This window comes from Salvelinus fontinalis, chromosome 1 (assembly GCF_029448725.1).
Source record: "Salvelinus fontinalis isolate EN_2023a chromosome 1, ASM2944872v1, whole genome shotgun sequence".
Taxonomy (NCBI): Eukaryota; Metazoa; Chordata; class Actinopteri; order Salmoniformes; family Salmonidae; genus Salvelinus; species Salvelinus fontinalis.
The window spans coordinates 56,575,524-56,602,070 of record NC_074665.1 but is presented as its reverse complement, the minus strand read 5'-3'; the positions used below and the strand labels follow the sequence as shown (position 1 = coordinate 56,602,070).

Sequence of the window (26,547 nt, the reverse complement as noted above, 5' to 3'; positions counted from 1 at the left end):
CAGTTTTTTTATTTTTTATAAATTCATCAAAAGAAATCTAAAAACTTGTTTTTTATTTGTCATTATGGGGTATTGTGTGTAGATTGACGAAAGGGGGAAATATATTTTAGAATATGGCTGTAACGTAACAAAATACTTTCACAATGCACTGTATATTACAGCTCTTAATTCTTTAATAATACCAATTTTAATTAAAGAATAATTAATACCAATTTTTGGGATGTCTCATAGTCTGACAAACACCGCTCTAGCTCTGCCATCTTTCACCGCATATGCAGAAGTGTGATACTGGCGGATGCGGCGGATTGAGATGCATCTGGTGCGTCAATCGACTCTAGCAGGGACAGTCCTGGCCGTTATGCCGCCCTAGGCGAGACAAAAAATTGACACGCTACAAGAATAGTCCTAGTAAGCAAAATTACCTTGAAAAGATGTCTAAAATAGGTATTTTTCAGGTTCAATTTAGATTCTGAATGAAAAGTGAGAAGACGTATGGTCCGGACGTTGAAATCAGGTTGCTTTTCGGTTCTGATTGAAAGTTGAAAATAGATATTTTACGAATGTTGAAATCAGGTTCATTTTCAGTTCTGAATGAAAGTGCTTACTGAGGTATAGCCTACAGCAGGGATAGGCAACTACAGTCCTCGGGGGCCGGAGTGGTATCACACTTTTTCCCCATTCCTAGTCAACACAGCTGATGAAACAAATTACATTCTAAACTGAAGATCATGATTAGTTGATTATTGGTGTCATGTGATAGCTGGGGCCCGGGGGATAAAAGCGTGACACCGATCAGGCCCCAGAGGACTGGAGTTGCCCATCTCTGGCATACAGTGTCGCCTGAAATGTAATATTAGGAATGCCAATCTATGTTTCCTGATTCCTGTGACTCATCAATTTGGCTATCTAAGCTCTGAATATCAGCTACCCAACTTTAATAGGAGGAGTTATCCTGAGCCTATTTGCAATGTGTTTACAAAGCGATAAATACAGAACTAGAATCAGCTCGTGGAAAATTGACGGATATTAACTTGAAACCACTGATCATGACAATTTAGACCACGGGATGAAACTCCTTGACAGCAGTTGTGAGTAGCCTGATTGTCCATTCCATGTTGTCCATTTTACTTCGACCTGATCTGTTTTTAGGATATGTTGTTTGATAACATGTCAGCGCCTTTTTTATTTGATTGGGTGCCATTTAGGTTAGGCTATTTGATTGGAGAAACCTGCATGATGTAAAAAGTTTACATTTCATTATATTGTCATACATTTGATCTCCAGCCTGTAGGCTACAGAAAAGGCCACATACTCTTTCTGCCATATGCTATATCTGCTACGTGATTTATGTTAGATCACGTTTTTTGACAAGTGCCACAGCGAAGCGTCTCTCCAACAGCACCCTGGAGAGGTGAGCTGGGAACAGTGGTGAGTATTCATGGATGTTAAGGGAAGCCAGGCTTCCCCAAATATTTAATCCAATAATTAAATGATTTATATTTCATCTCTCTCTCTGTGTTTTCATAATTTTCTGTCAATTCGCAAGTGGTTGAATTTCACCGGAGAAACTCCTCTGTCTAAGTATGTGTAGCCCATGTATCTGATGCTGTCTGGACCAAAAGAGTATAACCTGTTGCCGCCGTAGCATTTGATTGATTGATGCCAGCAAGAATTTGGCCTCTCTTGATAAAAAAATAAAAAAATAAATAGCCAATCAGCCTGAGCTCAACTATGGGTTGTCCTGGTGCAGCAAAACTCCCCCCAACGGAAGCCAGTTTGGATTTGGCTTCAGACCAATCAAATCACTTCCTTTGCAAAACGTAATTTTGAGAAAAAGATGTCTGTTTCTGGTCTGCTTCTGTTGATGTCCTGTAGTAGATAGCTTGCTAAATCTGCCTTTTCCTAAGACATGGATGGACATGGGGATTTGGACTTGTGGTTTTGACTTAATTCTCTGTAAAGGCCAATGATTATGACAGATATTCTGATCTAACCAAAAATGAATGCAGTGCCTTGCAAAAGTATTCACTCCTCTTTGCATTTTTCCTATTTTGTTGCATTACAACCCGTAATTTAAATTGATTTTTATTTGGATTTCATGTAATGGACATACACAAAATAGTCCAAATTGGTTAAGTGAAATTTAAAAAATTTAAAACAGAAAAGTGGTGCGTGCTATGAAGCCCCTAAATAAGATCTGGTGCAACCAATTACCTTCAGAAGTCACATAATTAGATTGCACACAGGTGGACTTTATTTAACTAAGTGTCACATAATCTGTCACATGTATTTATACACCTGTCCTGAAAGGCCCCAGAGTCTGCAACACCACTAAGCAAGGGGCACCACCAGGAAAGTGGTACTATGAAGACCAAGGAGCTCTCCAAACAGGTCAGGGACAAAGTTGTGGAGAAGTACAGATTGGGTTGGGTTATAAACAAATATCTGAAACTTTGAACTTCTCACGGAGCACCATTACATCCATTATTAACAAAATGGAATGAATAATAAACGTGACAAGAGAGGGCCGCCCACGAAAACTCACGGACCAGGCAAGGAGGGAATTAATAAGAGAGGCAACAAAGAGACCAACGGTAACCCTGAAGGAGCTGCAAAGCTCTATAGCGGAGATTGGAGCATCTGTCCATAGGACCACTTTAAGCCGTACACTCCACAGAGCTGGGCTTTACAACAGAGTGGCCAGAAAAAAATAAGCAAACATGTTTGGTGTTCGCCAAAAGGCATGTGGGAGACTCCCCAAACATATGGAAGAAGGTACAGATGGTCAGATGACTAAAATTGACCTTTTTGGCCATCAAGGAATGTCTGGCGCAAACCCAACACCTCTCATTACCCCAAGAACACCATCCCCACAGTGAAGCATGGTGGTGGAATCATCATGCTGTGGGGTTTTTCATCGGCAGGGACTGGGAAACTGGTCAGAATTGAAGGAATGATGGATGGCGCTAATTACAGGGAAATTCTTGAGGAAAACCTGTTTCAGTCATCCAGAGATTTGAGACTGGGACGGAGGTTCACCTTCCAGCAGGACAATGACCCTAAGCATACTACTAAAGCAACACTTGAGTGGTTTAATGGGAAACATTTAAATGTCTTGGAATGGCCTAGTCAAAGCACAGATGTCAATCCAATTGAGAATCTGTGGTATGACTTAAAGATTGCTGTACACCAGCAGAACCCATCCAGCTTGAAGGAGCTGGAGCAGTTTTGCCTTGAAAAATGGGCAAAGATCCCAGTGGCTAGATGTGCCAAGCTTATAGAGACATACCCCAAGAGACTTGCAGCTGTAATTGCTGCAAAAGGTGGCTTTGCAAACTATTGACTATGGGGGGTGAATAATTATGCACGCTCAAGTTCAGATTTTTGTCTTATTTGTTGTCTGTTTCACAAAAAATTGTTTGCTTTTTTCAAAGTTGTAGGCATGTTGTGTAAATAAAATGATACAAACCCCCCAAAATCCATTTTAATTCCAGGTTGTAAGGCAACAAAAGAGGAAAAATACTTTCGCAAGCCAGTGGCCACTGGCCTGAGACGACTGAAGTTCAATATGTAGCCTTTTAGGCTGACATTAACTAGCTAGCTAGCTAACTTAGCTGGTTCATTGTTGCCCATGCAAGGAAGTTAGGCTAAGAAGCATTTTAGCTAGGTAAAATTGTACTCACTGTATGACAGATCCATAGACCGAGTGCCAAGTTTGGGACAAAAAGGTTTCTCAAAAGTGTTTACCCCCAAGCCATAAGACTCCTGAACAGGTAATCAAATGGCTACCCGGACTATTTGCATTGTGTGCCCCCCCCCCCCCCCAACCCCTCTTTTTATGCTGCTGCTATTCTCTGTTTATCATATATGCATAGTCACTTTAACTATACATTCATGTACATACTACCTCAATTGGGCCGACCAACCAGTGCTCCTGCACATTGGCTAACCGGGCTATCTGCACTGTGTCCCGACACCCATCACCCACCAACCCCTCTTTTACGCTACTGCTACTCTCTGTTCATTATATATACATAGTCACTTTAACCATATCTACATGTACATACTACCTTAACCAGCCTGACTAACCAGTGTCTGTATGTAGCCTCGTTACTTTTATAGCCTCGCTACTGTATACAGCCTGTCTTTTTACTGTTGATTTATTTCTTTACTTACCTATTGTTCACCTAACATATTTTTGGCACTATTGGTTAGAGACTGTAAGTTAGCATTTCACTGTAAGGTCTACACCTGTTGTATTCTGCGCACGTGACAAATAAACTTTGATTTGATTTGATTATTCTCCAGAGATTGCACATTCACCAATAGAACAGAGGGCACCGTCTTCGCCTTTTATGAGTGTCTGGGATTAGGGCCTGGTCCAAGATAATCAATAGGTCTTTCGCCTCCGACTCATTGAAGTATAATTCCTCGTCCAAATCAAGGTTAGTGATAGCTGTTTTAATGTTTTGTTCATAGGAAACGATGGCGGAAACATTATGTACAAAAAAGGTTATGATCAACGCTAAAAAAATACACAAAATAGCACAATTGGCCAAGAACCCGTAAAACGTCCGCCATTACCTCCGGCGCCATTCTCATATTCAGCCAGAGTGTGTGGTAGCACACCAAAGGATCTTTTAAATCTGTCCCAGAGAAAGACAGAGAGGTCCTCTCACTAAATGAAAGTCTCTCTCCTGCTATCTGTTCCCTCCTTTCACTCATTCAGCCGTAGAGCTCTCTCTATCTATCTCGTATTCCATAAATCCCTTTTCATCTCTGCCACCTTGCCACTCCATTTCTTAAATGTTCCTCATCCTTTGATCTTGTATTCCTTCCTTTGTGTTTTTGTTTCTTTCCTCTAGCCAGCAGTTCCATCTCTCTCTCTTTCTCCCCTCTTTCTGCATACTCTTCTTAGTTTTCTCTATCCCCTTAGTTCTCTCTGTTCTCTCTCCCTCTTTGTTTCTCTCTTCAATGGCACAATTTGTTTCCTCAGTATATCAGGTTCTTGAGGCTTATGCCATGTCTCTTCCTAATTCTGGGTTGGCAGGGAGGTGTCATCTGCCAGATTCATCTCTCTCCTCAGCATTAGGAGTTGTTTAGTGAGGACTTCCCAGGGGACAAAATGTGGCACCGTCATAAGATGCCACCATTCCAACAAGTAAATTCATCAAATTTGCTAGAGCTGCCCCAGTCAACTGTAAGTGCTGTTACTGTGAAGGGGAAACATCTAGGATCAACAATGTCTCAGCCACGAAGTGGTTGGCCACACAAAGCGAGGTCCATACAGAAATGGTTTGTCAAGATTGGTGTGAACGAACTTGACTGGCCTGCACAGAGCCCTGACCTCAATCCCATCGAACACCTTTGGGATGAATTGGAACACTGTCACAATTCCGATGGTGAAATGAAGGAGTCAGGTGCAGAGAGCAGGGTAATAATGAGCAAGTGGAATTTATTATTTCAACAAGAAATAATCTATGAGACGGCTACGCCACACAACAACGGGCGCGTCAAAAATACTGTTCAACATAAATTAGGACCGAATCCACTATACAAAAACACCACCACAACAAACAGAATAACAAGCCCGCACAAAAGTCGGCGGGCCAACTGGGTTTAAATAACCCCCTACCCTAAACACAAAACAGGTGTAACCAATTAGACAAACCTAAATGAAAACAGAAAAGGGGATCGGTGACAGCTAGTAGACCGGAGACGACTAACAAACGCTGACTGCGAGCCAGGCCTAATCGCCCAACATCAGTGCCCGACCACAGTAATTCTCTTCTGGCTGAATGGACGCAAGTCCCTGCACTAATGTTCCAACATCTAGTGGAAAGCCTTGCCAGAAGAATGGAGGCTGTTATAGCAGCAATGGGGGGACCAACTCCATATTAATGCCCATGATTTTGGAATGAGATGTTCGACGAGCAGGTGTCCACATCCATAGTCTATAAAAGAAAATCAACCGTCTTTATTAATCAGGTTTACACAGAGAGCTGCTTTGATATTCCCCATAGAATAGACCAGCAAAATATTATATAGTGGCCCACGGCAGATACAGTACTGTAGTTCAGGATGAAAGTATACTTACATCAGCCTGCCGTGACAGTTGCAGTGCATGATCTAACAGTGGAGATGTAGCCTATGCTCGTCTTTTGCATGTAGCGTGCACACTGTTTCATTGTGTAGTGTAAAATAATTGTCGTGTAACATAATCATATGTGATGTACTATGTCACAAGTACACATGTACAGTATATGATATGCTGTACATGGTATGCAAAATAGACTCATCCATGAAAGAAGAGTTTTGATGGTTGCCACTAAAAAGAGGAGGATCCCAGCTGCTACTGTATTTAATTCCCAGCTGTTCGTTTGAAGCACATGCTCTGCTATTAAACCGGAGTAGCCAACATGATTGAAAAACGCACCAGCGGGAAAGTGACCTCCATTCGCTATTCGAGTGCATATGGATCATTTCTTTTTTTCCCTTGCCACGACCTAAACAAATGTTTACATATTACTAAAGATAAGCTTAAATTGAGAATAGTCTGATGGGTGAAAATATGGTCACGTGACGAGAGAACAGCTGTGCAGCCAGATGCCACGAATAGAGCGCAAGCTTTTTATACTACTTTCTCAAATCATCAATAGCTATAGTCACATCATGCATCCCATAAATGTTTTCATTTCTAACACATTTTAAGGTTTTATCATTCACAACTAAAGTTGCCAAATAGCTGTAAATCTAATGTATATGACCTGTTTCAAATGATCACTTTAATGCTCAACATAGCCACTTCATATGCTCAGGAATGGGAAAAATATCCTTTCTATTTCAGTTTGCTAAGTTCAATTATATTCTTCTTACCATAAAATCATATAATATAAAATAATGGCATGGGACTTATAAACATAACTTGTCTGCTAAATGAACAAGCCTACAGCCTGTGGCATGGTGCATCGCCAGATAACATACATTAGGCCAACTCATATTCTGTTCTTCTGAAATACATTTTCTTCATTTCATAATGTTTCTTTAGACATGCTTAAAATAAATAATGGCTTTATTGTGATGGTGTATATTAAATTGATTTATTAAACGTTTTTAAATGTAGATGTTTGAAAGGCACGCATCTGCGGCTTGTAGGCAGACTTTTGCATGACAATAACCAGCTGAGAACATTTCCTGATCACCAATGCCCTTACTAAAGAGTCAATACACAGACTCTTTAGTTATCACATCCACTCAAGTTCAATGTGTTCCTAACACAGGAGCTGAAACCAGAAGGCCTATAGTCTATGCTGGTACTGTTTGCATGCTTTATGTTGTTTACAATGTGTGCAATCACACAAAGGATGCTTTTCCATTCAGATTGAAAACCACTCTGTACATACAGGTAACAACAGCAAGCAAAGCTTTATGGAAACAAAGGGTTAGGAAGTTTTATTGTCTGCCTGTGAAGTTTTTTTGAGTGAAAACATTTTACAATAAATCGTGTGTGTGCGTGCATATGTGTGCATGCTTTACTACCCATGATGTATACAGTATGTATGCTTGTGTAACGGGCGTCGTAATCCTCCTCCTCGGACGAGGAGGAGAGGCGAGAAGGATCAGACCAATATGCAGAGTGGAAAGTGGTCATCTTTTAATTCACGTAGACTGAACACTTAATATACAAAACAACAAACGTGACAAACCCGCAAACAGTCCCGTATGGTACTAACACTGACACGAGAACAAACACCCACAAAACACACGTGAATCCCAGGCTGCCTAAGTATGATTCTCAATCAGGGACAACGATTGACAGCTGTCTCTGATTGAGAATCATACCCGGCCGAACACAGAAAAATAACACATCGACAACCCACCCCAACTCACGCCCTGACCAACTAAATAAATACAAGAAAAAAGGAAAAACAGGTCAGGAACGTGACAGCTTGTATGAGCCGTGTACTGTATATCTCAGTGTGTCTTTACACTTTCAAGTGTTTATGGATGCACACTAGCAGTGTCTTCTCCACTAAAATGGCAGGGGAAATCCGAAGTTTGATTCACTATATAGCTGTGGATTTATGCTTCAGATGCTTGCCACTTGGGGAGGTGGCTCCATATTCACAGCCCCCGATGCCTTCATAAATCAAGCTGCCTAATGTTCTGTGTGTTCGAGAGAGATCGAGAGAAAGAGAAATGCGCCTCATAGCAGTTTATGGATGGCAGTCCCCAGCAGAGCATATTATGTTGCGCTGTATGTTTTCTGAATACTAAGACCCTGACACGCACACAAACACACACACACACACACACACACACACACACACACACACACACACACACACACACACACACACACACACACACACACACACACACACACACACACACACACACACACACACACACACACACACACACACACACACACACACACACACACACACACACACACACACACACACACACACACACACACACACACACACACACACACACGCAGCTGACAGCCATGGCCACCTGGTGTTTGCTGCAGTATCCATTTTCATTGTTGGCCTATGAAGACAAAACCGCCCTGTCCACCCCTGAACAGGGTCCCTATCCGCTTTTTCATACCGTATGTATGAATGTTGTCTGAAATGACTAGGAGCATGCAGGCAGACTAACAGCACAGGGAATGGTAGAGGAAGTCATTCTCCTAATTACATCCCTGTGAAACAGAGCAGAACTAGGGGACAGGTAAACTTTATGTCTGCCCTATTTACAGTACTGTGGATGGTTTATTTAGCTGGTGGGAGGAGATGTTGTTGCTAAATCAAATCAAAGGGATTGTCATAAATCCAAGGCAGATTACAGTACACATGGATGGTATAATGACTTTCATGAATAAGGCATTTGACTGGCATTAGGCTGTTTATATAATTTAATTATAATATTGAATAACCTGTTTTCTAGCTCTGAACATAAATAAAACATGCATACAGAAACGTAATTACAAGATATCAGGAAGAATGGAAAGAAAACAACACTAATCTGACACTAAAAGCATGTGTTCAAATTTCCATTGGCTGTACATGGAAGATGGGCATGAGTTTCATTCTTTCCCTCTCCTGCAGTAAAGACTTGTTATCATGTTACACATCAGGTAAAGGGATCTGTGTGTGTGTGTGTGTGTCCCCAGAGATCTGGTTAAAACCCCTCACTTCAAAGCACATAGAGCAGAGGGAAGGAAGATGGCACCTGTGTTTGTTCCGGTGCTGGATCCAGTATGATGGGGATAGAAGAGGAACAAGGATCTGAACTCTACAGCCCAGCAGGGTCTCTGAGGACTGTATGAACACAGTCACAGGAGTATCGGCAGAGTGAATGACAGAAGGGGGAGACTGAAGAGCTGACTGTCAGACTCACTCAGATACCAATGTGCAATTCTGGATCACTCTGACACTCATCTGATATTAGGTGACGGGACAAAATAGAAGGAGAGAGGAAGATGAGAACTACATCTCCCAAACATGTAGTGAACTGATAAAAGGGGTTCATGGCCCCAAAACCCTAACCTCAGGTTTACCCTGAGATATCTTGGGTGTTTGGAAGCTGTGTGTTGACAAGATGATGCAGCAGATTTTGTGGGACATGTACATCGATCTGGACTTGCTGGCAGAGCTCAACGAGGAGCAGAAGCAGATCATGTTCTATAAGGAGCAGGAAAGGCGCTGGGATGAGAGGGAGAACCAGAACCAGGACCAGGCCAAGTAGGGTGAGTCTGGGTGTACTGTACTGAAATCTCAGAGTGTAGATTTAGAGATGATTTTAGCTGTGTCTAAATGATGATTTCACAGGGATGTTTGATATTGGTACTGGTAAGTATGGTTAAATACAATATTCCCAAAAGAAACTGGAGAGGTTGTGTTTGCCGTGTTTTTTGTTGTTGTCATAGACAGTCAAAGGTGATGCTGACATGCTTACCTCACTGTACCCGCTCAGGCAGCAGGAGAAGTATCCAGTAGCTGCAGGGCAGTGATGGGGATGCGTGTGGGTGATGGGCGACGCCCCTGGAGATGAGCCTTATGATGACATCATCAAGGAGCTGATAGCTGATAGTTTACAATTGGCTGATTCATCCCCCTCCTCTCCCCTGTAACTATTCCCCAGGTCGTTGCTGCAAATGAGAATGTGTTCTCAGTCAACTTACCTGGTAAAATAAAAAAATAAAAAAGGGGGAGAAAGCCAGACGGCAGGCTCAGCAGGAGGCCAAGGAGCTCTGGTGACTGGGGAGGAGGAAGGATGCCCACATAACCCAGTGCAGGGATTTGAATGCCAAAGGTAAACGATTGTAATAAATGTTATAGAAGGAAGGGAAAATGTGCCAGTGAGAGATTATATTGTAAGAGGGATGAGAGGGGCAGATAAGGAGATATCTGTTGTGTGTTATAGAGCCATAACTAGACACAAACTCTCCAAACATGTCTTATACATAACAGCATGCACCTTGATGCAAAAAGACCAATGTCAATTTGGGCTTTGGGTAGGTTTCCTACTCCTTCCCTTCACGACAGTATATTTCAACAACCCTCCTGCTCAGACAAATCAAAGAGGCTGAGATTGAGAAGAAGTTCCGGGATGCTATGCCGGAGGAAAAGGCCCATTTTGTGGCAGGGAAGTGGAAGGAAGAAACAGAGGACAGGAAGGCTGCCAAGCAGGAAGTGGAACGCATCCAGGAGGAGCTCAAGGTAGGGCAAAGGCAGTGTGTGTTTCTGTGGGAGGGATCTGTGGGGCAGGGGAAAAGTGATGGGGATCTTTGGTTGTGATTTGGAAATGTGAGTCAGATTACTTTCTCCATACAATCCAAGTGGTCAATGTCTTCTACAGAGATTGTGTTGATGCCCACCTTGAGGGCAAAACATTTATTTGCTGGACTTGCTTGCCAGATCAGTCCCATTAAATATGTAAGTATTTAAGCTGCACGGTGCAACGCCACACTACTGTTAGTAGTACAATCAATACAATCAAACAATCTCCAACAAGGACATGAGGGGAAACAAGGGTTAGAAACACAACATGTAATTGATGGGATTGGAACCAGGTGTGAAGGAAGACAAGACAAAACCAATGGAAAATGAGAAATGGATCAGTGATGGCTAGAAGATCGGTGACGTCGACCAACAAACATTGCGAAGAACAAGGAGAGGTACCGACTTCGGAAGAAGTCGTGACAGTTTTTCAATGCTTCGTAAAGAGCACCTATTGCTAGATGGGTAAAAAATTAATTAAAAACAGACATGGTGAAGTTATTAATTACCCTTTGGGTGGTGTATCAATACACCCAATCACTACAAAGATACAGGAGCCTTCCTAATCAGTTGTCAGAGAGGAAGGAAACCTATCTGGGGCTACTCCACAATGCTAACCTAAATGACAGAGTGAAAATAAGGAAGTCTGTAATGAATACAAATTTTCAAAAACATGCATCCTGTTTGCAATAAGGCACTAAAGTAAAACTGCAAAACAAATGTCAAAGAAATTAACTGTATGTCCTGAATACAAGGCATTATATTTGGGGAAATCCAACACAACACTGAGTTGGAGGTGCCTGCATCATGTTATAGGTGTGCTTGTCATTGGCAAGGATTATGGTGTTTTTTGGGGATAAAAATAAATGGAATAGAGCTAAGCACAGGCACATTCCTAGAGTAAAACCTGGTTCAGTCTGCTTTCCAACAGACACTGGGAGACAAATTCACCTTTCAGCAGGATAATAACCAAAAACACAAGGCCACATATACACTGGAGTTGCTTACCAAGACAACGTTGAATGTTCCTCAGTGGCCTAGTTACAGTTTTGACTTAAATCAGCTTGAAAATCTATGTCAAGACTTAAATGGCTGTCTAGCAATGATCAACAACCAACTTGACAGAGCTTGAATAATTATTTTAAGAACAATGTGCAAATATTGTACAATCCAGGTGTGCAAGTCTCTTAGACTTACCCAGAAAGACTTATGCAAATGTGATATTTCTGTATTTAATTTTCAATAAATTAGCAACCTTTTCTAAAACATGTTTTAGCTTTGTCATTATGAGGTATTGTGTGTAGATGGGCAAGAAAAAATCTGTTTAATCCATTTTGAAATCAGGCTGTAACACAACAAAGTGTGGAATAAGACAAAGGGTATGAATACTTTTGGAAGGCCCTGTAGCTTGTTTTTGGTCGCAGGTGCAGGTATGGCTTAAAGATCACAACATTTACTTAAAGCTATCTCTGCAAATAGCACTGTTGGGTGATTTGAAAAGCCATAGTCAATCAATCAATATTATAATAATACTCTTAGTAAATATTTTCATATCTAATTTACAATCTGTAGAAACTATGACAATACAAAGGTTCAGAACTTTTGTGAAACATCACAGCACAATTGAAAAATATATGGCAAGTAGAAAACTGGATGGTTTTCAAAACGGGAATGCTTTCAGAGATGGATGGGAGGGTTAAAGTGTAGCAAAAAAACTAAAAACTAAAAAAGATAAACGTAAAATATACCATGTCTGTTTACAATGTCCATAAAATGTATATAATATGTAAAAGCTGAGAGTAAAAGCCTAAGTGTTGTTGTCTGTTGGTTTACTCCAATTAGGGGAGGGGTGTTAGGGGAAAATAATAAAGAAGGAAAATATATGTTTTTTTAAATGAGAAAAAATATATATGGGGGATTGAAAATGATGCAGACAAATACATTGATAGAGCCCACAATTTATATATTAATATATATCTTATATATCTATATTATATATCAATATTAAAACTGATTTACCCCCCCCCCCCCCACCCAATAAAAAATGTATTATCATAGAAAAAGTAGTTATAATAATAATAATAATATGATGGGTTACATTCCCTATTGGTTACATTCACAGAAGAGTAGCCTTTGACCTAGAGAAACCCAATTGCTGTGCACATGTGGTGAATGCTTGCTTTGCAAAAAAAGAACCCTGTGTGGTCTGAAACTCTGAATATGTTCACTGAGGTTCTATACTGTATGTTCTTTCCACAGCATCAAAAAACACCAACTATCTTGCTGCCACAACTGTCACTCACCAGTCTCCAGCAGGGGGAAAAAGCATTTTAGCTACAACAAAACATAACAGCTAACAATTGTCCCGGTCAAAAGCTGCCTGTTTTCACTCTACAGCTAAATGGTAATTACCTCCATGCAATGAATTACAAGGCCAATTTATTTCCCGGGAAGTAAATTATTTCCACTTCAGTACAGATGATGAGCTGAATGCTTGTGTTTGGAATATCATACTGTAGGATGAGGTCATTAATGAAGTCAATTAGAAGGTAGCCAAGTTGGACTAAGGAAGGGGAAGGGAGCAAACCCTAAATATTATAATAGGCCTACATTTCTCAGCAGGCCAGGGTACATTAGAAGATGCAGCAATCATGACCGTCGGGGACATACAGGTCCTGTGTTTACTGCCGACAGTCCTGGACAATTATTATTGTGTTTTGTTACAAAATGATATGCAAATGTGTACACCCACCTGTCTTTTGTTCACAATTCCTCACATATTTCTCCTCTGACAGAAATGCGAGGAGGAGGAGAGACATCAAGGTGAGGAGGAGATAAAACGTGTAGAGGAGAAGAGAAGAGAGCAAGGGAGCTGTATATCTCCCTAGAGCAGGAACAAAGAAGGAGTGAGAAGGATGAGAAGGAATGGGAGGCGCAACGTAAGTCAAGTCTTCCCTGCCTTTTCTCTCTAAACCTGTTTTCCTTTCCATTGATCACCTCCTTCTCCGTCCCTCATTTTTACATGAACCTCTTTTATTAATTTCGGTCCCTCCCTAAATGTCAACTCCAAAACTTTTGTTGTTAATCCTCAAACTTTCCTACACCTGAAAACATTAAATGACCCCGGCAATCGATAGAACATCACTCATGGATGCACAAATAATATATAACATTCACAATTGGTGAATCCAGTCTCCTTTTTACCTCATTTAACACCTGATTTACATAACAAAAGTCACATCTCAATAGGTGGTTCAGATAAGTCATGACATACCACAAGTGGGGGGCTGGGCCTTTCCCCGTTTGTTCTCTATTGGTCTTCTATTGTTGCTCAAGCAAGGGGGAGGCTGATGACATCACAACTTTCCATCAAACCAACTATTTGAAAGCCCTACTCCTTGAAGTATGCAGTTGTGTTTAAAAAACACGGTCCTACTTTATTTGAAGTACATCTTATGAAGGCTTCATAAAGCATTCATATATGTTTTATAACCACTACATAAATGGCTCACAAATCATCTGTAACCTTATTTCATGCTCTATAAAGGATCAAAACATGTGAACTAATAAATTAGATGGTTATGTCACACAGTTATGCCACATTATGAATCATTCTAGAGCATGAAATACGGTTACAGATTAATTATGACCCATGTTTCTACTGCTTATAAAGCCTTCATAAGTTGTAGGCACGTGTCGAGTACAACCCGACAGTCCCTGTGGGCAATAGAGAAGGGCCGTGTGGCGGTGCTCAGTTGGCTGTTCCAGCAGGGCCATGTGGTGGGGAACAGACAAACAGCAGCCTCCCTCAGGAGACACAGCACTGTGCTAGAGTCATCCTCCCCCACCACCCACAGCACAGAGCGTACCCACTGCCCCAGCCTCCAGCCTGCTGCTCCTCCGCTGTACCGCCGCGGACAGTGCCCGAAGACACAGCCTCACTGTTACACAGCCAATGATGTACAGGACAGATACAGAATTGGCCTACTATTCATGAATATGTACATGGATAGATATAGCATAATTACTATCCAGCACCCAATCCATATACAGATAAGATGCATAGAATGGTGAAGTAAAAAAAGTATATGATATATATTGAGAGATACACAGAAGCAGACCCGATAGACCCGCAAGGCTTTTTTTGTGCCTGGAACTCATCTAAAGCATGATGCACCTTTATCACGGCACCATTAAAAGGCTTTGCGCAATCTTATATATTATGTATTTATTTCTTATTATAATATCATGTGATTATGCATGCTTCACTTCTCTATCTTCTCCTGTCTCGCCTGGGTGAGAGCCCCCCGGCCCAGCTCCAGAGAATGTGTTCTGCTATGGTTCAAAGAGGAGCAAATGCTCAAACAGGCTGGCTATGAGTGCAACAGCACCACCATTGCCCCCTGGTTCCACGGTCATTACTGGGATGTTGTCTCGACCAAATATGGATCCCTCTTGCACCAAACTCCTTCTCTTCACTACTATTACCACATGCAAACGATCTAACTCAAAAGTATTCCTCAGGAAAGGAGCATTGAAAAAAAGTGAGTCTGTTCGTGCATGCTAGTGTGTGTGGCTGGAGTGTGTGTGGCAGGATATACAGTACATCAGTGATCTTTTCATATCACAACTGATGTAGCAACAAATCACATACACGGCTGACCTGCGTTATCTTCAATAATACTGCTGTAACCACGGAAACATGATATGTGGAGGCTGACAGAACGGAATGTTTGAACTGTGTGTGAATGTGTGACATTAGTTATATGCTAATTTGAAAAGGAGGATGCATCTTGGTTTGCAAGAATTCACATGTCTCTTTGACATTACACATACAGTATAACATTGTGTAGTGTACAAATATAAGCAGACAGACACCCAGACACCGGAGGCAACAGGGAACAGAGGTGGATTGATAAAAGTGTCTAGCATCTGTCAAATACTCCAACTGACACAATTTATTTTTGAATGATATGATTCTCACTTTGTACTTAAGCAAATTTATGGTAAGATGCTAAACACAATTAGACAAAACAAAGGTCTTAGGGAGTACTACAGCTTTAACGTAGAGTCATAGAGAAATTTGAACATGTTTTTCTGCACTCATCCCTATATGGAATCTGTTGTCATCCTGATAGGGCTTTGTTCCTGGGCCAGACTGCAGTTGAAAGAGAGCATTTGCAAAGAAATCAAACTACGTATATCGAATGAATGCACATCCTCCTCCCATAGGTTAAAGCTACTATGAGAAGGAATTAATCATAATGGAAACGGTGCAATTATTCACTGAGATCCACCTATCTCTTGAATGAATGGTGCAAGTGCCCTCCTGTTCAGGATATAAGGCTATTGCTGCAGTAGCACTGACAGCTTTTTCTATGCAAGTGATAGCCTCACTGGTCCCGAGTGGGTAACCAGAGCTCCTCTTTTCCAACAGACAGTATCATTCAGCAGTTAAGACAGCCAATAGTTTTGTTAACATCATCAGCACCCCCCCCCCCCCCCCCCCCCCCACACACACAGACACACATTCAATTATAAGCTCAGGTTTCCACAACACTGTGAAGAATGCATTTTCCTGGCTAGTAGAGATGTGCTGCTGTAGTAAGCAGCATGAGAGATTGTTGTGTGGCAGGCAGCTTGATTTGTCCAGCTTTAGGTATCAGTTTACTGGCTGTAGATCCAGCATGAGTCAGTGAGCCAGGCAGTCAGTCTGTTTAGAGCAGCCAGTAGTCAGCCACAGCCACACAGCCATTGAGTTACATTAAAGTACCACTCTGAACATCAACCTCATCAAAAACAGAGACAAAAGGTCATCGGAGAGAGGGATGCAGTTTTTTCTAATACTTTGCCAAAATATCTATGTGGTCTCAGGGCAATTAGTATTATTCTCTATGTAAAACTGTGAAACTCCATTTAGTATGTTATAATAGGTTATGTTGGGTTACATTATGCATGGAATAGCAGTCGTACAATATCACACAAATTATAGGACCTATAGTATCATACGTCTACATACAATAGCATACCAGTTGGATGAGGTACACTATACTGTGTCATGACTCTCCTTTGAGGATCCAAAGATAAGGTTTACAATGGATCAACTTCTACCAGACCCCTCTCACCCGTAGAGGGGAGGAGGGATTGATGTGGGGGGGGTGTTGTGACACCTCTTTTTTTACCCTTTAGTATTGGTGATTGGAATGTAGCTTTGTTACAGAGACGTTTTGCTGCCCAAAAACTCTAGTCCAAAAGTGAACACTGGAACAATATTCCTAACATCCGAATGTGGGGAATGATGAGAGATGGTCTATGGAAAACAAATGTATATTTCGTGATGTCATTAAAAATTGTATAACATTTTTATGAAAATATTGTAACTTGAACAGTATACACATTGTATATATCAGGTTTTCATCCTTTACGTTGTGTGTGAAATATCAAAGATAATGAGAGTATTTTTGTTAAAAGAGGAATGTGATTTTAGTTTTCTAATGAGATCATAGGTTTGATGATACTTTGCCCCAGTAAGTAGCCAGGCCCGAGGGAGCTCAGAGAGTGTGTCAGCATAACAGAAACGCCCCCTTTTTACCAGAGTGTATAAAGAATGAGTTGAGACTCAAGCTGCAGCTTAGGTCTCCATTGTTTACAACCCTGAAAATCAACACGAGGTGAAAACGACAAAGTAGCCTTTCTAACAATCAATGTTACGGCTGAGTATCTGTTCTAAGTACCGTATCTAAGAAAGTGAATTTAAGTAGGACCATCCTGTTACTCTCTTCAAACCATTGTTGACTACACTGCCCTCATCACCCCACTGGAGATCATCGACAGCTGATTAGCTGTTTTCAGAGGACCACTCGTCCAGAATGAGTGAAAGTAAACACCACCCTGTTAGTTCTGCATCAGACTACAGGACAAGGCATTGAAGCCCCGGCCAACTAAGAAGAAGGACATTTTGACTTCTTGTGGACAATCAGAGCCTTACACATAAGAGCTCGGGAGAAGGCCCAACTTAACCCTTTTCACAAAGGCCTTGGTCCAACAGAGATAAACGACGAAGGAAGACATTTAAACACGTAAATACATTCATTATTTCTTACCCCAAATGGTCGGCGGTTCTGGGGCTAAGTATTAGAATTACTGTGAGCATAGATACAAGTGTTGTCTCTCTTTCTCCTGTTTCCCCTCTCTACTCCTCCCTCTTTTGATAAACATGCAGTCATGTTGTCGTTAGTCCGCTAGGGACCTGTTTCCATTGTATTAAGTTTCTAATCAATAACCTATACCGTGTGTGTGTATCCTGTGTTATTATTTAGTTAGTAAATAAATAATTAAATCCATTTTTGTGGTACGGAATGATCAGTAAAGCTGGGGTTTGTCCAGATGCGAGGAGTACGCAACGTTCAGAATTATGAGACTGATATGAGGTAATGATTAATACATGACTGTTATCAATACATATCTTATATATCATCTAGAGTTTCATTTGGGAGATGGTAACTTGTTAAACAACTTCTTCCGTGGTGCCCCAAATCCTAATGAGTTAATTGTTATCATGATTAATTTAATTGAGTAACAATTAAATCTAGTTAGTTGATTCGATACATAAGTCATCAGATTAATGCTTAGTTCACGTCACGACAACTGTATATACAAAAGCATGTGGACACTCTGCCACACCCCCTGTGTGCCCCCCCCCCCCCCCAAAAAAATGGGGGCTGCCTCTCGGGCTTCCTTGCTAGCCATGTTCCCTCATACCGCTGGTTCCCTTTTCCTGCTGCCTCTGCTCTCCTGGCTGCCTCCACCTGTTCCCATGGGAGGCGATCCCTTCCAGACAGGATCTCCTCCCATGTGTAGGATCCCTTGCCGTCCAGGATGTCCTCCCATGTCCAGTCCTCGCTACCACGCTGCTTGGTCCTTTGGTGGTGGGTAGTTCTGTAACGGCCGTCGTATGAAGAAGGTGTGGACCAAAGCGCAGTGTGGGAAGTGTTCATGATTATTTATTTTAAAAAACTGAACACTGAGACAAAATAACAAAATGTAACAACATGAGACAGTTCTGTCTGGTGAAGACACAAAAACAGAAAACAACTACCCACAAAGACCATGTGGGAAAAAGCTGCCTAAGTATGGTTCTCAATCAGAGACAACGATAGACAGCTGCCTCTGATTGAGAACCACACCCGGCCAAACAACAAAGAAAATGAACAAAGAATGCCCACCCAAATCACACCCTGACCAAACCAAAATAGAGACATAAAAGCTCTCTACGGTCAAGGCGTGACAGATGCAGTCTATCACAGTGCCATCCGTTTTGTCACCAAAGCCCCATATACTACCCACCACTGTGACCTGTACGCTCGCGTTGGCTGGCTCTCGCTTCATACTCATCGCCAAACTCACTGGCTCCAGGTCATCTACAAGTCTTTGCTAGGTAAAGCCCCGCCTTATCTCAGCTCACTGTACACCATAGCAGCACCCACCCGTAGCACACACTCCAGCAGGTATATCTCACTGGTCACTCCCAAAGCCAATTCCTCCTTTGGTCACCTTTCCTTCCAGTTCTCTGCTGCCAATGACTGGAACGCACTGCAAAAATCACTGAAGCTGGAGATTCATATCCTCCTCACTAGCTTTAAGTACCAGCTGTCAGAGCAGCTCACAGATCACTGCACCTGTACATAGCCCATCTGTAAATAGCCCATCCAACTACCTCATCCCCTTACTGTATTTATTTATTTATCTTGCTCCTTTGCACACCGGTATCTCTACTTGCCCATTCATATTCTGTACATCAATCACTCCAGTATTTAATTGGACTATTTATTGCCTTACCTCCCTTATCTTACCTCATTTGCACACACTGTATATAGACTTTTTCTACTGTATTATTGACTGTATATTTATTTATTCCATGTGCAACTCTGTGTTGTTGTATGTGTCGAACTGCTTTGCTTTATCTTGGCCAGGTCGCAGTTGTAAATGAGAACTTGTTCTCAACTAGCCTACCTGGTTAAATAAAAGGTGAAAAAAATAAAAAAAATAAACAGCTACAAAGTTTCAGCTGTCCAACCATACTCCCAGTGGAACCCAAAGACCCCGGTAGTCTTCAAGGACTCCCTAGCCTTCCAGAAAAGCCTATATATTTACCGTTACCTTCTAAAATAACATCCCGCGATATTACTAGTAGTCTGGGAATATGATGGGCAGTGGTGGATGGAACCCCAAGATAACGTTATATATCAAAACTATATTATAAAATGTAAATCAGCTTATTATACACATTCTATATCTTATTGTCCAATCTTCAGATTAAAAGTTATTTCCCATAACTCTCATATCACATTCACACTACAGTTCCAAAAACTTGATTTATTTAATCCATTTTAGAATAAGGTTGTAACGCTAAAAAATGTGGAAAAAGTCAAGGGGTCTGACAACTATCCAAATACGCACGCACACACAAACAAAAGATGACACACCAACTCATTCATTATTTTTACTATTTACTTCAGTTACCTCTGCTGCAGAGGATACATTTATTAGTTACCAGCCTCAGAAGTTGCAGCCCAAATAAATGCTTCACAGAATAACAAACACATCTCAACATCAACTGCTCAGAGGAGACTGCATGAATCAGACCTTCATGGTTGAATTGCTGCAAAGAAAGCACTACTAAAGGACACCAATAAAAAGAAGAATCTTGCTTGGGGCAAGAAACACGAGCAACACGAGAAATTTGGCCTTTGGTCTGGAGTCCAAATTTGAGATTTTTGGTTCCAACCGCTATGTATATATGAGACACGGTGTGGGTGAACAGATTATCTCTGCATGTGTATTTCCCACCGTAAAGCATTGAGGAGGATGTGTAATGGTGTGGGGGTGCTTTGCTGGTGACACTGTCTGTGATTTATTTAGAATTCAAGGCACTTAACCAGCATGGCTACTACTGCATTATGCAGCAATACACCATGCCATCTGGTTTTGGCTCAGTGCGGCTATCATTTGTTTTCAACAGGACAATGACCCAACACACCTCCAGGCAGTGTAAGGAATATCTGACCAAGACGTAGCGCGATGGAGTGCTGCATCAGATGACCTGGCCTCCACAATCCCCCAACCTCAACAAAATTGAGATGGTTTGGGGTGAATCGACCGCAGAGTGAAGGAAAAGCAGCCAACAAGTGCTTAGCATATGTGGGTACTCCTTCAAGACTGTTGGAAAAGCATTCCAGGTGAAGCTGGTTGAGGGAATGCCAAGAGTGTGCAAAGCTGTCATCAAGGCAAAGGGTGGGTACTTTGACAAATCTCAAATATTAAATATATTTAGATTTGTTTAACACTTTGATGTCTTCACTATTATTCTACAATGTAAAATATTAAAAATAAAGAAAAACCCTTGAATGAGTTGTTCTAAAACTTTCTTCTACTACTCACTAGGTTATACCATGTAACTGCATAAGACACCTTTTCTCCTTATTCCTCGGGTTCATAATAAGATACCTATTTCTCTTTTCCAAACCTACTCCATGTCTTTTAGGAATTATTTAAAGACAATGAACACCATTTTCACCTAACTGCCCACTTTCTACCTTGGTAAAAACAAGAGACCAAATGATCTTTTCCAACCTCACAATCTAGGATTTTATAAGGGTAACATTTCTTTCAAGAAATAAATATATCATTAGCTATGTGAATTTTTTTCTTGCCCACTAAACATTTTCGACTAAACTACCCAATCAACACTAACAATATTCAATTAATGTTCAATTATTACTATTCATTCTGTGACCTTTCTAGATTAATTATTGAAAGAAATCAGTCTCCCACCTTAATCTATTTGTTCGAAATGACGTATCCATCCGCCAAAACTCCCTCCAGGGTTTGCCCGGGATCTATCAGCAACAAAATGGAGTTAGTCACCCATTATCCTCATCGCCAAATTATCGTGGAATATTTCTGATTCAAAGGAGAGAGACTTTTAGATTTCTTTCAAAACAATCAAACTTTATTATTAATTATTGCAATAATGGAGCTGGTCAACGACCAGGTGTTCGCTGAGAGCCCAACGAGCAGATTTGTGTTACAGCTCTTTATAGCAAAGTTCATCCTCCTGAATGTTCATGACAAACAGATGTGTAAGATTATACAAAGGTACATTGTCATATCAAGCAACAGACAGCAAGATTTACATTGCGTCAGGTTTCTGTTTCTAGGTAATTTACTGTATGTTTATACAGGGATATCTTCTCAGTTTCGCACTCCTTAACACACAGATACTAATGCAACATGGGACACTGGGTCGTCACAATTTCTGAAGTCCAGTGTTCATCTGCATGTGGGAGAGAAACTGGAGGGAGGGTTCACCTGTCCCTGGCAGACAGGCCAACATTTCACAGACACTAATCATTCAATGGAGTGCAGGCTGTAGGTTATCACCAAGCCATCATAAATCAATTGCCAGTGCCAAGCACCAGAGGCCCAACTCAGTCCCACAGACACAGATGATAGAGTAATGAGAAACCTTATTCAATGCATAAACAGTATTAAAACGTAATCTTGTAATTTTCCACCATAAGAGTTACTGCCAGGCTCTGCTCTCATTGGTTTTGACTGTCCTTCCTGTCTCACATGCAGGGCCGGATTAATGGCAGCAAAAAAAGTCAGCAAAAAAATTAGATTTAGGAAATATATACTTTATGTATTATGTATACAGTATATATTATATACTGTATATAGTATATATAAAAAGAAAATCCACTGTAACCGCTAACCACAGGAACACTCAGGAGTCCACTCTCAATGATTGTAAAGTAGACAACCTGCTGCTGCCGCTCTGCTAATCGTCAGTTTGTGGGAGGAGTGGAAGTAGGGGGCCAACATAGGGTAACTTGAATGGGTAACTGATTAATACAAAAAACTGCTAATAAATACATTTGACTGGTCAAATGTGTGAGTCAGGGGCTGGGCCCAAGCTCACAGGGGACTCAAGCTCGTAGAGGGCCCAAGAGGCATTTCTTTTTATTTCTTACATGTAAATGACATTGTTTATACTATTCACATGTTTTATCCAACCACAGAAGTTTCTATCAATAGCGATTATAGCCTCAAGTCTTCTTGGGTATGACGCTACAAACTTGGCACACCTGTTTTTGGGGAGTTTCTCCCATTCTTCTCTGCAGATCCTCTCAAGCTCTGTCAGGTTGGATGGAGAGCGTCGCTCACAGTTATTTTCAGGTCTCTTCAGAGATGTTTGATCGGGTTTAAGTCCGGGCTCTGGCTGGGCCACTCAAGGACATTCAGAGACTTGTCTCGAAGCCACTCCCGCGTTAACTTGGCTGTGTGCTTACGGTCGTTGTCCTGTTGGAAGGTAAACCTTCATCCCAGTCTGAGGTCCTGAGTGCTCTGGAGCAGGTTTTCATCAAGGATCTCTCTGTACTTTGCTCTGTTCATCTTTGCCTCAATCCTGACTAGTCTCCCAGTCCCTGCCGCTGAAAAACATCCCCACAGCACGATGCTGCAGCCACTATGCTTCACCATAGGGATGGTGCCAGGTTTCCTCCAGATGTGACGCTTGGCATTCAGGCCAAAGAGTTCAATCTTGGTTTCATCAGACCAGAGAATCTTGTTTCTGAGAGTCTTTAGGGGCCTTTTGGCAAACTCCAAGCAGGCTGTTATGTGCTTTTTACTGAGGAGTGGCTTCCATCTGGCCACTCTACTATAAAGGCCTGATTGGTGGAGTGCTGCAGAGATGGTTGTCCTTCTGGAAGGTTCTCCCATCTCCACAGAGGAACCCAACTCCCTGACCTTCTCCCCCGATTGCTCAGTTTGGCTGGGTGGCCAGCTCTAGGAAGAGACTTGGTGGTTCCAAACTTTTTCATTTAAGAATGATGGAGCCCACTGTGTTCTTGGGGATCTTCAATGCTGCAGAAATGTTTTGGTCCCCTTGCCCAGATCTGTGCCTCGATACAATCCTGTCTCGGAGCTCTATGGACAATTCCTTTGACCTCGTGGCTTGGATTTTTCTTTCACGTGCACTGTCAACTGTGGGACCTTATATAGACAGGTGTGTGCCTTTCCAAAACATGTCCAATCAATTGAATTTACCACAGGGGGACTCAAATAAAGTTGTAGAAACATCTCAAGGATAAGCAATGGAAACAGGACGCACCTGAGATCAATTTTTAGTCTAGCAAAGGTCCTGAATACTGATGTAAATAAGGAATTTCTGTTTTTAATTTTTAATACGCGTGCTAACATTTCTAAAAAACTGTTTTCCCTTCATTATTATGGGTGTGTAGATTTCTCAGGATTTGTATTTATTTAACCCGTTATAGAATAAGGCTGTAACGTAACAAAATGTGGAAAAATGTAAGGGGTATGCCTACAGTCGGGAAGGCTGCAGTTTGGGCAGCATGTGCGCCAAATATAGGCTACAGCTTGTTGTGTTTAAGCCATAACCATATAATCCATAGAAGGGTGTTTTAACCTTTTACCCTGGCAATTTGACTGTTAAACAAAATCAAATCAACTTTTATTTGTAACATTAGCCAAATACAACAGGTGTAGACCTTCCAGTGAAATGCTTACTTACAAGCCCTTAAACTCATGGGTACAGTAGCAATGGATGCCAGTCCTTACTTGAATGGGAACTGCCATCTATGAAATCTTTTTTCTATGGTTGATTGCGGCTGTCAGTTTGCCTTTTGCAGATTTCAAAATACAATCGCAGGCAAAAAATACAATTTCAACAACTCCCAATGTGTAGCTAACAGCAGCACTTTTGCAGTTGTTCATCTTGAGATCTTGAGGTTATTGCCACAAAGAGCACATTGGCCATCACCGTGAGTAGCCTATAGCTTCAACTTCATCATTAGCTGAGTCAGTGTGCAACTGGAAATTGTATTTAGTAGCCTACTGTAGCCTATGATATATATACTGTATACAGTACACAGTATATTTCCCCTAATATTGCACAATCTGTGTGTTGCTTCATTGGCCTGGGCTATTGTTTGTTTGAAATCAAAACCAGATTGATCTCAGTTTGTCAGTGTTAGAGTAGCCACTCATTTAGGTCATTTGTGTGGTATTAAAAAAGATTCAGATAATGTATTCTGTCATGTAAACAACAAATTGCATGAAATGCGCTTTTAAAAGGTTGATTTTTTTCGGAAAACACCTCTGTTCAACTGTAGCTTATGTTATTATGGATTTATTATAAAGGGGCTTTTTCTTCAACAGTAAATTTACCACGCTTCAAATTGCATCTTGGTGAACAAATGTGTTTAAACAAAAGTATGGGGGGGGGGGGGGGCTACTAAGCGAACATATGGAATTGCTTTAAATTGTCATACATTTGGCTATTTGATTTCGAATTTTAGGACCCATTTAGGTATTAAAAATATATATTTTATAAACATGTATTGGATAAAATACAGAATTTGGCATTTACTACTATAGCCAATAAAAACACATTGAATGACATTCATAAATGTCAAAAAATACATTGAATGACATATTCATAAATGTCAAAAAATACATTTCAGGATCATTTCTTTGGGGGGGGGGGGGGGCACATATTTAACCCCTTATTTTTGTTGGCACAACACTACCTTTATACTTCCATTAATTTGTATGGGTTACCTTCAGACGAGTCCAGTGACAGGAGAAAAGGACAACATTGTGTTCGTGAGAGTATCCCGTTTTCACAGTGGGGTCATATTAGTTTTTAGGCCAAACGGTTCAGACGCTACAGACAGAGTTGGCACATCAGCGTTTACTGTTTTCAGACAAGTCACAATGGACCATTCGGACGCTACAGACTTTTTCCTGAGAAGATCAATTTTCAGGATGTCTCATGGTCTAACAAACACCGCTGTAGCTTGTCTACCTTCCACCGCATATAGCCGGCATGGGCGAATGCAGTGGATGCAAAATAACATTCCTCTATTTGAAACTGACAGATTTTGATGGATTAGTTTTTATTGTTTTACTTAGATTGGTGCATGGGTGTATCAATATAGTCTAGGGGGCAGTTAATAGATGTAGCCTGTTTGAAATAATGAGCGCTTCTAAAGACCTCAGCATGCTTAAATTCGGCTGGCGCCTAGCCGAACCGAATGAGTGTGCTCCCATTCTCCCTTAAAACTTCTTAAGTATAGGGGGCAGTATTTTCATTTTTGTCTAAAAAACGTACCCATTTGAAACTGCCTATTTCTCAGCCCCCGAAACTAGAATATGCATATAATTGTCAGATTAGGATAGAAAACTGTCAAAATATTGTCTGTGAGTTTAACAGAACTGATATTGCAAGCGAAAACCTGAGGAAAATCCAATCAGGAAATGCCTCTTTTTTTTTTAAACCTCTCTGTTCTTATGCATCCCGATCACCCATTTAAAGGGATATCAACCAGACTTTTTCTATGGCTTCCCTAAGGTGTCAACAGCCTTTAGACAGTTTCAGGGTTTTATTTTGAAAAATGAGCGAGAACGATCACATTGCGTAAGTGGATAGGTGGGGGCTCTCAGAGTGAGTTTTGCGCAACAGAGAAAGGTGGCCATTGTTTCTCCCGGTCCTACTGAAAAACCAACACTCCCGGTTGATATATTATCGAATCGATATTTGAAAAACAACCTGAGGATTGATTATAAAAAACGTTTGACATGTTTCTGTGGACATTATGGATATTATCTGGAATTTTCGTCTGCGTTGTCGTGACCGCTCTTTCCTGTGGATTTCTGAGGATAACGC

General features: G+C 41.2%; 1 pseudogene; it reads left to right on the top strand.

Annotated features, from left to right (window-relative positions):
• The first annotated feature begins 9,612 nt into the window (after window positions 1–9,612).
• On the top strand, window positions 9,613–15,961 carry LOC129859048 (SH2 domain-containing protein 4B-like; annotated as a pseudogene).
• The last annotated feature ends 10,586 nt before the right edge of the window (window positions 15,962–26,547 follow it).